This window comes from Erinaceus europaeus, chromosome X (assembly GCF_950295315.1).
Source record: "Erinaceus europaeus chromosome X, mEriEur2.1, whole genome shotgun sequence".
NCBI classification, from domain to species: domain Eukaryota; kingdom Metazoa; phylum Chordata; class Mammalia; order Eulipotyphla; family Erinaceidae; genus Erinaceus; species Erinaceus europaeus.
In genome coordinates this window covers 121,335,399-121,347,344 of record NC_080185.1, presented here as the reverse complement: position 1 = coordinate 121,347,344, position 11,946 = coordinate 121,335,399, and positions in this window count along the sequence as shown.

The window sequence follows — 11,946 nt, the reverse complement described above, 5'->3', positions numbered from 1 at the left end:
AGCAGGGGCGTGGAGGTGCACCAGTCTAGCAACGCAGTGCAGGTGTGACTCCAAACACCTGCTCTCTTTCCATCACTGGTGATTGCAGCACTATCTCTGCCATTATATGAGCTGGGTTTTGTTGTTGTTGTTTTTGCCAAAGCACTGCTCAGCTTTGCTTTTTGGTGATAACTAGGATTGAACCTTGGAGCCTCAGGCACGCAAGTCTCTTGCGTACTCATTGCACTTTTTTTTTTTTTTCGTCTCCAGGGTTATCACTGGGGCTTGGTGCCTGCACTATGAATCCACTGCTCCTGGAGGCTAGCTCTACCCCCTTTTGTTGCCCTTGTTATTATTATTGTTGTTGTAATTGCTGTTGTTGGATAGAACAGAGAGAAATCAAGAGAGAAGAGGAAGACAGAGAAGGGGAGAGAAAGACAGACACCTGCAGACCTGCTTCACCGCTTGTGAAGCGACTCCCCTGCAGGTGGGGAGCCGGGGGCTTGAACCAGGATCCTTATGCCAGTCAGTGCGCTTGCGCCATGTGCACTTAACCCTCTGCACTACCACCCGGCCCCCTCCAATTTTCTTTTATCAAGATTGTTAGAACTATTCAGGGTATTTTGTGGTTCCATATAAATTTCAGGGTTTTTTAAAAGTATTTTATTTATGGGAAAGATAGGAAGAGAGAAGCAAACATCACTCTGGTACATGTGCTGCTGCGGATTGAACTCAGGACCTCATGCTTGAGAGTCCAATGCTTTATCCACTGTGCTACCTCCCGGACCACAATTTCAGTTCTGTTTTTAAAATTTCTCTTAAGTCACATATTGGAATTTTGATAGGGATTAAACTGAATCTCTATATATCTCTAGGTGTGATTGTCACTTTATATAATTTTCTCCATCCATGAGCATGGAATAGTTTTCCATCTCTTTTGTCTTCTATATCTTTTAACAATATCTTGGTTTTAGTGTATAGGTCTTTCACTTTGTTAAATGTATTCCTATATATCTTATTAATCATGTGTAATTGTGAATGATTTCCTTTTGTAGACAAAAGATTTTAATGATCTAAACATGACTTTTTATTTTGCTTCTTTTCTTTTTTATTGATTTTTTTCTTTTAATATATTTATTTATAAAATGGAAACACTGACAAGACCATAGGATAAGAGGGGTACAATTTATATTCCATCCCCTCCCCTGATAGCTTTCCTATTCGTTAACCCTCTGGGAGCATGGACCCAGGGTCATTGTGAGGTGCAGAAGGTGGAAGGTCTGGCTTCTGTAATTGCTTCTCCGTTAAAGATGGACATTGGCAGGTGGATCCATACTCCCAGCCTGTCTCTCTTTTTCCCCAGTGGGGAAGGGTCTCTGGGGAAGCAGAGCTCCAAGACACATTGGTGGGGTCGTCTGCCCAGGGAAGTCTGGTTGGCATCATGGTAGCATCTGGAACCTGGTGGCTCAGGAAAGACCAAGGTCCTGATTGGTCTAAACATGACTTTTTAAGGTATCCATTTAACAAATTAACTGAAATGCCATTAGCACAACTAGATAGGAAATCTCCATTTTAAGTTGTTCAATTTAGACAGGTCTGATGGGATTCTTTGAATTCACTTCAGTAATCGTTTTGACCAACTGTTGTTTGTTTCCAACCAGGAGATGACTCTGACACATACACAAGTGGCTTCTTTAAGCAAGTCAGAGGAGGTGAGAGTGCCCATTCCTCCCCTCCAGTGTGGCAAGCCTGGTCTGATGGTAATTCTCCAAGACTTGGCTGCACTGCCATCTCTCCTCAGCGGTGCTAAGAATCAGGCTCTTGTTTCTGGAATCCAAAGGACTCCATGGGAGCTGGGCTGCTGTTTCACAAGCACAAAACCGTTAATCCCCTTAGCATGGATACAACAGCCTGTTGTTCCTTTTTAGATCACAAGACTTACCCTGGAATAACGGGGCAAAGGAAGGAATCCATGACATGCCCTACACTGTTTAATTCCAAAAGAGGATGGCATGCCTGAGTTGGGCTTCTGCCTCTCATGATAAAAAAAAAAAAAGGATATATTATCTTCTAAAAATATGTGAGTAAGCTTGAGAAATAGACTAGATTTTAGATTTTAGCTTCCTTAGAAACTACATTCAATATTAAAAAAAAAAACCCTGAAAGTATAAAGCTGTGACTTACCTCTTAGATAAAGACCTTAAAGCTATTTAGATCAGAATAGGATTAGTATAGTTGTAGATTAAGTATCCTGTCAAAGGAACTACTCGTACTGGACAAGTATTAGTGGATTTAAAGCTTGTGCATGAGAGGTAACGCATTTCTACTAAGGCATTTAAATGTTTCCTAGGCACCATGCATGGAAAGAATTGAAGCTTAACAAAGGATAATGAGGGGCCAGGCAGTGGCGCACCTGGTTAAGTGCACACATTACAGTGCACAAGGACTCAGGTTCAAGCCCCTAGGCCCCACCTGCAGGGGGAAAGTTTGACAAATGGTGAAGCAGGGTGACAGGTATCTCTCTGTCTCTTTCCCTCTCTATCCCTCCCCCAATTTCTGTCTGTCTCTATCCAATAATAAATAAAATAAAATAAATCTTTAACAAAGAGAAAGGATAATGAAAGAGTAACTCAGATACACTTTATGATGGATCATTTTGATTTCACTATGGGGTAAATACTCCCAAAAAAGCATATGGAAAATACACAGACGAGATTTTTAGCAGCTTAACCTCCTGCTATTCATACACTTAACATATAACACCCTCATTAACTGTGTGGAATTGAATGTCTTCAGATTGTACATGTGACCTTCACAAACCAAATGACACATATTAGCTGCAGATATTTATCCAGTGTAGATTAAATACTTCAACAGTTTCCATTTTTACTTTAACTAAATAGTAAGATAATTAGGCTGGAGTGTCCATTCCCTTAAAAACAAAAAACCAGCTCACTGTTACAAGAAAATAATGTTTTAAATGAACATGCGGATGCTCCACTTCCCACATTATCTTGTCAGCTGGTCTGATATTAAGTTTACTTTAAAAGTTTGTTTGTTTGCTTGTTTGCTTGTTTTATTTTTGCTAAGGAAAAGTGTGCGTGTGTGTGTGTGTGTGTTTTAATGATGATGAAAATGTTCCTTCTCTGAGTTGTCCGGCATGACAGGCACGAGACAGAAGTGGTTATGAAGCACTTGAGAGGGCAGTAGATGGGGCTGGGGGGTCGCACCATGGGGTCACATCAGTCTTCTTGGCTGGACCCCAGAGGTCTCAGGTCTAGTCCCCATATCATCAAGTGCCCAAGCTGAGCAGTGCCCTGGTCCCTGTCTCTGTTTGTCTCTTTCTCTCTTGAAAATAAGCAAGTAAACCTTAAAAAAAAAAAACCGGTTGGGTTGGCGATATAGCTCACTTGAATAGTGTACCTCTCTGCCACGTACATGACCCGGGCTTGAGCCCAGCCTGCTCAGCATGAAAAGAAGCATTGATGCTATGGTGTCTCACACCCTGCCCCCACGCCGCCGCCCCAGCTGTCTGTCTCTATCTAAAAATAATAGTTAGGGTTCATGACCCTGGCTCCCCAGCTGCAGGGGAATCGCTCAACAAGCGGTGAATCAGGTCTGCAGGTGTCTATCTTTCTCTCCCCCTCTGTCTTCCCCTCCTCTCTCCATTTCTCTCTACCCTATCCAACAATGATGACATCATCATCAACAACAACAATAACTACAACAATAAAACAACAAGGGCAAAGGGAATAAATAAATATTTAAAATAATAATAATAGGAGACGGGTCAGCTACCTGGTAGAGTTCTTTGCCTTAAACATGGGTGGGGTGAGGCCCTGGGTTTGAGACCCCTGCACTATATGAGAGCACCATGGGTGGCACTGGGGAGCTCCACTGAGAGTAGCGTGATGCTGTGCTCTCTCTGTGTTGATATCTCTCTCTCTCTCCTTCCGTCTCCTTCTCTCCTCTTTTTCTAAATAAAAAATGGCTCTGGGGGACAGGCAGTGGTGCACCTGGTTAAGTGTGCAAGGACCAGGTTCTAGCTCCTGGTCCCCACCTGCAAGGGGTAAGCTTCACGAGTGGTGAGGCAAGGCTGCAGGTATCTCTACCTCTTTCCCTCTCTACTTCCTTCTCCTATCTGAATTTCTCATTACCTCTACCCAATAATAATAAACAAAAATATAGTAAAAATGGGTCTGTAAAAAATATTTTTAAATGGCTCTAGGAGGGAGTCGGGCGGTAGCACAGCGGGTTAAGCGCACATGGCACAAAAGAGCAAGGACCAGCATAAGGATCCCGGTTCGAGCCCCCGGCTCCCCACCTGCAGGGGAGTCACTTCAGGAGCAGTGAAGCAGATCTGCAGGTGTCTATCTTTCTCTCCCCCTCTCTGTCTTCCCCTCCTCTCTCCATTTCTCTCTGTCCTATCCAACAACGATGACATCAATAACAACAACAATAAAAACGACAACAATAAAAAATAAACAAGGGCAACAAAAGGGAATAAATAGATATTTTTAAAAACCTTTAAAAAATGGCTCTAGCAAAGTAGGGCACCAAAGTAAAAACCCAGTGGTGAGGGGTAGACATGTAGCTTCCTGGTCCAGTGGGGGGTGGGAGTGGGCGGGAGGGATGGGTCACAGTCCTTTGGTGGTGGGAATGGTGTTTATGTACACTCCTAGCAAAATGTAGACATATAAATCAGTAGTTAATTAATATGAGAGGGGGAAATCAATTGTATGTCTCAAAGTTTCTCAAAACACAAACTGAATCTTTTTAATATATAGGCTATGTATTTGATATACGGACTCTCTCAAAAGCCTAGACCAAGTAGATTAGAAGCTTCCAATAGCACAGCTATATACAAGATACTGGGTACTGTACAGCAAACCATAACAAAGGGACTTTTCAAAGTTAACCCAATTAACAAATAATGTGATGATAATATTAACTATTGATTGTCTTTTTGAACCCTAAGACAGCAGGAACCTCACATCTTCACTATAGAGCCCCTACTTCCCCCAGTCCTGGAACCCTTGGATAGGGCCCACTTTCCCGTATACATCTCCCAATCCAAACCAAATAATATTGCATCCGCCGATCACAACCTAACCAAAGCAACGATTGCCATCTCAACATGCTTCACCTCAGACTGTATCCAGAGACTTCACGTGTGGAATGACAACCCTTCAGCTTCATTACTCGGGTGAGACCTTTCCTTTAATAGTACACTCTAATTTCATCTCAGGTAGTTCACTTTCTAACAAAGTCCCATAACCTAGATATACACCAGTTTCTGTGAGAGAGAGCTTATGTGCACACGTATCCATAAACTACTGCAAAATATATACCTGAAAGCAGGATTACACTAGAGTTTGCAGTGAGTACCTCCCTAACACTTCCTCTCCACTATTCCAAGCTTGGGATCCATGATTGCTCAACAAATTGTTTGGCTTCATATGTTAACTCTCTTTTCAATCACCAGGTTCCAGATGCCACCAGGATGCTGGCTAGGCTTCCCTGGATTGAAGACCCCACCAATGTGTCCTGGAGCTCCGCTTCCCCAGAGACACACCCTACTAGGGAAAGAGAGAGGCAGACTGGGGGTATGGACCGACCAGTCAACGCCCATGTTCAGCAGGGAAGCAATTACAGAAGCCAGACCTTCTACCTTCTGCAACCCACAACGACCCTGGGTCCATGCTCCCAGAGGGATAGAGAATGGGAAAGCTACCATGGGAGGGAGTGGGTTATGGGGATCGGGTGGTGGGAATTGTGTGGAGTTGTACCCCTCCTACCTTATGCTTTTGTTCACTAATCCTTTCTTAAATAAAAAATTTTAAAAAAAAATGGCTCTAGGAGACTGCTAGTGGCATGTATCACTTATGTACACAACACTTTATTAACAGCCCCTGTAGCAGAACGGAAATGAGCCCACACATATACAACCACCTAATATGTGACAAAGGCACCAAAACTGCTCAATGGGGTAAAGAAGGTCTCTTCAACAGATGGTGCTGGAAACATCGAACCACATGCAGAAAAACGAAACTAGACCATCACCTAACACCATACATCAAGGTCAAATCAAAATGGATTCAAGATCTAGATATTAGACCAGGAACTCTAAAATTTATAGAAGAAAATGTTGGTGAAACTTTGCAGGACCTTCACATCAAAGATGTATTTGGACCCTCCCTCAACTCCCACGGAAAAGTACAAAAAGTAAAGTGAGTTTAAATGAATAGTACAAAGGTCATTGCAAACTGGTAGCATCTTGATTTTATTATGTTCAGAACTGGTATCAATCAGATCTTCTCACGTGGAAAACTACTTGGTCGTCAAAGTACAAACTGAAAAGTATTCACAGACATTGCCAAAGGTACCACAAATTAGCACAAATATGGGGGGGGGCTAATTCTGACTATAAGTATTAATGAATCAGCAGTTTTCACACTTAAACCCAGTGGGCCCACATCTGGAAATCTAATAGAATCCAATTGATTGAATGGGGGTTATGAATGGATGGGCTTCAGATTCGTCTTACTAATGCAGAAAGAAAGGCAGAAAGAAAGGCAGGAAGGGTTGCTTCCTTCCTTGAGGAGGGTATACTTACTAGATAAACTATAGCAGCTCTGAGTCACATTGGGCGAGGTCCATAAGGAAACTAATACGAAAATAAAAACATAACACGAAGCTAAAAAAAAAAAAAAAGAACAAAGATATATTTGGAGACTCAATCCCCCGGCACGGGAAATGGAAACAAGAGGTGGCCCAGGAGGTGGTACAGTGGATAAAGCATTAGACTCTCAAGCATGAGGTCCTGTGTTGACTCCGTGACAGCACAAACACCAAAGTGATGTCTGGTTCTTTCTCTTTGTCCTCCTATCTTTCTCATTAATAAATAAAATAGTTTTTAAAAGAAATGAAAAAAGAGTAAATAAATGGGATTACATGAAACTAAAAAGCTTCTACATATCAAAAGCAAACTTCACAAGAATAATAAGGCAACCCAGTAAATGGGAGAAGATATTTGCACATCACACATCAGACAAATGACCAATATCAAACATCCATACAGAATTGGTACACGTCTACAAAAGTGGCAAAAACCGCCCACTAAGAAGGCGGGCCAAAGAACTAACCAGTTTTCTAGAGATACAAAAGGGGGAAGAGGGGACCGGGTGGTGGCGCACCTGGTTGAGTGCACATGTCACAGTGCACAAGGACCTGGGTTCGAGCCCCTGGTCCCCACCTGCAGAAGAAAAGCTTTGAAAGTGGTGAAGCAGGACTGCAGGTGTCTCTCTTTCTCTCTCCCTCTCTCTCTCCCCTACCCTCTCGATTTCTGACTGTCTCTATCCATTAAATAAAGATAATTTAAAAATTTTAAAAACTTTAAAAAAAGGTGGGGGAGGAGGAGAAGGAGGAGAGGAGATACCCATGGCCCACAGACACATGAAGACATTCTCTACTTCACTTCTCATCAGAAAAATGCAAATTAGAACCATACTGAGATCCCACCTCACACCTGAGAGAATGGCTTCCCTCAACAAAATAGAAAATGACAGGCGTTGGGGAGGTTGTAGAGGAAAAGGAACTCCGCTACACTGCTGGCAGGAATGCCAGCTGGGGCAGCCCCTCTAGAAGACTAGATGGAGCATCCTTAAACAAATACAAGTGGAATTACTTATGACCCAGCAGTGCTGCTCTTACGCATTCATCTAGTGGGCACTCAAACACTAATTAGAAGGGACATTTGCATCCCTATGATCATAACTGCATTATTCACAATAGCAGAAGAACAGAAGAAGCCAGGGGGCTGGGTGATGGTGCACCTGATTGATTGCACGTGATACAATGTGCAAGGGCCTAGGTTCAAGTCCCTGGTCCCCAACTGCAGGGGGAAAGCTTTGCAAGTGGTGAAGCAGGGCTGCAGGTGTCTCTCTGTCTCTCTCCCTCATATTCACCCCCTTCCCTCTCAATTTCTGGCTGTATCTATCCAATAAATAAAGATAACAAAAATAAAGAGATAAAAAATAATGAAGGCTGGGTGTTGGCACACCTAGCTGAGCGCACATGTCATAGTACACAAGGACCTTGGTTCAAGCTCCCGATCCTCATATACAGGGCGAAAGCTTCACAAGTGGTGAAACAGTGCTGCAGGTGTCTCTCTGACTTTTCTCCTCTCTATCTCTCCCTTCCTCTCAATTTCTGGCTGTCTCTATGCAATATATACGAAAATAAAAATATTTTTAAAAACTTAAATAAAGAGAGTCAGGTGGTAGCACAGCGGGTTAAGCGCAGGTGGCACAAAGCGCAAGGACCACCTTAAGGATCCCGGTTTGAGCCCCCGGCTCCCCACCTGCAGGGGGGTCGCTTCACAAGTGGTAAAGCAGGTCTGCAGGTGTCTATCTTTCTCTCCTCCTCTGTATTTTCCTCCTCTCTCCAGTTCTCTCTGTCCTATCCAACAATGACGACAACAATCTTCTTCTTCTAGCGTTTGCCACGACAGCAATAATAACTACAACAACAATAAGAAAAAAAAAAAAAACAAGGGCAACAAAAGGGACTAAATAAATAAATTTTAAACAAACTGAAAAAAAAAAGGATGGAAGCAGCCTAAATGCCCATCAACAGATGACTGGCTAAAGAAGCTATGGGATGAATATATATTCCAGAGAATACTACTCTACCATCAAAAATATGATGTTGTGTCCTTTGGGACAAAATGGATGGAACTGAAGGTGATTGTGCTTAGCAAAATAAGTAAAGAGAAGAAAGACAACTGCCAGATGGTTTCACTCATGCGTGGCGTCTACAGAACTGTACACATGAACTTGCCAAAACACAAACAAATTTTTTAAAAAGCAAGCAAGATGTTTCTAAGACTTGTGAGAACTCTAGTGGTTATCTTTGTGAAATGAGAGGGTGGGGATACAGAACTTTGGTGGTGGGTGTGGTGTGGTGTTGGTCTACTAATTCTGCTTCTAAGACCCCTTCTGTTTTGATCATCACGTTAGGTTCCTTGCGTTGCTTAAGGCTGTGGTCTATTTACATAATCACTGCTTTACCTGAGACCTGCCCTGCCTACAGGGCACTGGTTTAATCCCCACTGGTTAGATGCGAGCTTGATACTTCCAAGCACAGTGCTTTTTCCTTCTTCCCACCCCCTATCCTATGTACTTCCTCTTCTGACCTGACACTTCTGCCTCAGGAGATATAAAGGACAGGATTTTCTTTTCTTTTTTTTTAATTTATTTTTTATTTAAGAAAGGATAAATTAACAAATCCATAGGGTAGGAGGGGCACAACTCCACACAATTCCCACCACCCAATCTCCATATCCCACCCTCTCCCCTGATAGCTTTCCCATTCTCTATCCCTCTGGGAGCATGGACCCAGGGTCGTTGAGGGTTGCAGAAGGTGGAAGGTCTGGCTTCTGTAATTGCTTCCCCACTGAACATGGATGTTGACTGGTCGGTCCATACTCCCAGTCTGCCTCTCTCTTTCCCTAGTAGGGTGGGTCTCTGGGGAAGAGGACAAGATTTTCTAATGAATGGAGATTAGATTGATTGCACTGCATTCCCGCTCATCAATAAAGACTGACCTGCGTTCCCAGCTCAGCCATGAGTCCTTGGTCCTCTGTCTCCCGCCAGCGAAGCTAGCCCTGCAGTGTAGAACTATACAAATGGTAATCTTACAGTCTTGTAACATATTGTTAATAACAATTTTTTTAAAAGTTAAAGAGAGTAGTAGATGATGACCAAACATGCCTATCAGCCCTTTAAGTCCTAATATTTAATACAATTAGAGTGACCAGGAAGCAACGGCAAATATTTCTCAATGTTTAACCTCAGTCATTTTAGATGGATGAATAATTTCTTTCCAAACTTGATAGATGGTTAGAGGCTCAAGTTTCCAGCTTTAATCCATCTGCAAATTTAGAAAAGTTTTTCTAATTTTATTATCTTTATTCGTTTATTGGGTGGAGACAGCTAGAAATCAAGAGGAAGGGGGTGGGGAGAGAGGGAGAGAAACAGAGAGACACCTGCAGCACTGCTCCACTGCTCGAACAGCTTTCCTCCTGCAGGTGAGGACTGGGGGCTTCAACCTGGGTCCTTGGGCATTGTAACATGTGTACTCAAGCAGGTGCACCACCACCCAGACCCCCATCTGCAAGTTTAGAAAAGTAAGGCAAAGACTTGTCAATCAAACAGCATAAAACATTATCTACTTTTGTTTCACGGTGATATGCCTGGTTCAGAGTTCAAAATAGCTGTAGTTACCAGGACAGAGGGCAACCACAACAGTGAAAGAATGGAAAGCTAAAGGCAAAGAGAAAATTAAAATGGTGAAAAACCCTGCCTGATGCTTAAAGCTGCCTTAGCCATTCTGTGACCCGGATTAGACCATCAGAGAAACAAGCTTGTCACCACCTAAGGTTTAATGATTAACCCCACCATTTGGGTTAATATTTTGGTAGCAGTCCTTCTGTCAATTATTTATTAAAATCTGTTTTGGAAACTATTAGTTGCCCTTTTTAAAAAGTCTGTATTTACTAGAGAGGACCAGAACATCAGTCTGGCATATGTGGAGCCAGGGATCGAACTGGAGGATGGACTCGTGCTTGCAAGTCCAGCACTCTAGTCACTGTACAACCTCCCAGCCACTACTGGTCTTTTCAGGCTTTCTCTACGTGCAAAGAATGTTTCCTCTGTTGACTGAAAAGTTGGAATGCACCTCCACCCTCTGTTGATGTTTGATCAAGCATACCACAGAAAGAACGAGTCCTCTCTGCAGTTTCCTTGTCAGGAACTCATCCTCTCAGGGATGACCCACCAGGCTCATCTGTCGGTTGTGGCCAGGTGTCGGGCTGTGCCGCGGAGAAGAGAGAGAGGGGGAGGAGGTCCAGAGCAAGTGGGGTACACAAATTTTTATTATAGGATCGGGGGGGTGGCTCAGGCCACGTGGAGTCAGCCGACAATAGCTGTCCCCGCTAACTCACCACGGGGCAAGAGAGAGAGAGGGCGCTGAGAGAGCCAAGAGCCCAGAGAGAGAGAGAACGAGGGGGGGAAGTGAGGGAGCTTTTATTGGGCAACAACCAGGGGTGACATGTGGGGGCAGGATTGGTTGAAGGGGGCACTGCTAGGATTTCGCGGGGTGTGGTAAAACGTGGGGGCGGAGACTGCATCAGAATAATTCCTCAGCGTCATCTCCTCCTTTCCCTTTATATCTAAATGGACACAGTAAAGAAAAATGGAATGGAGCAGGCTTAAATGTTTTTAAGGAATGCCGTGCTCAGGTGGGAAGATGTAGGACTTTCTGTGGAGGAGGGAAGGCTTAAATGGCTGCCAACCTTGTGAGATTTATGCGTCCTCCTGTGCTCAACCCCTCTTTAGAGAGAGAGACTTACCTGGAGGGACTCATCTCATAGGTTTAAGCGTAGCCTGCTCAACCGTCTCTTCACAATATCTCTACATCTTTTCTATCTTTCTATCTAGTCATCGCATAAGATGGTGCAAAGTCTGTAAAAGACTATCTATGACAGATGAATAGTGGTGTAGGGATGAGCAGAAACCGTTTGGGCATAAGCCTAAATGATATAACAAAACAGGAAGGGACAAGTAGGGGAGTAGTAAAAGCCAGTGTGATGTCAAGGGAAGGATTGATGTGTAAGGGAACGTTCCCTGTTGGGGGGGGGAGGGGCAAGGGCATGACCCACCAAACAGAGGGGCTATTTGGCATTGTATAGTCCTCAAGGCAACAGTCTATAAATTCTATGAATTACTCAGAATCAGTCTATGAAAAACCAGCAGCGTGAAGGGAAATAAGCTGCTTTAAAATTGTGTAGTGTCTATAGGGTATGCCAGCACACCTGGGGGCATAGACTGCATCAGAATAATTCCTCAGCATCACTCATCCACAGATCCACAGGCTGTCTTAGCGTGGGAACAAACACCATTCCTT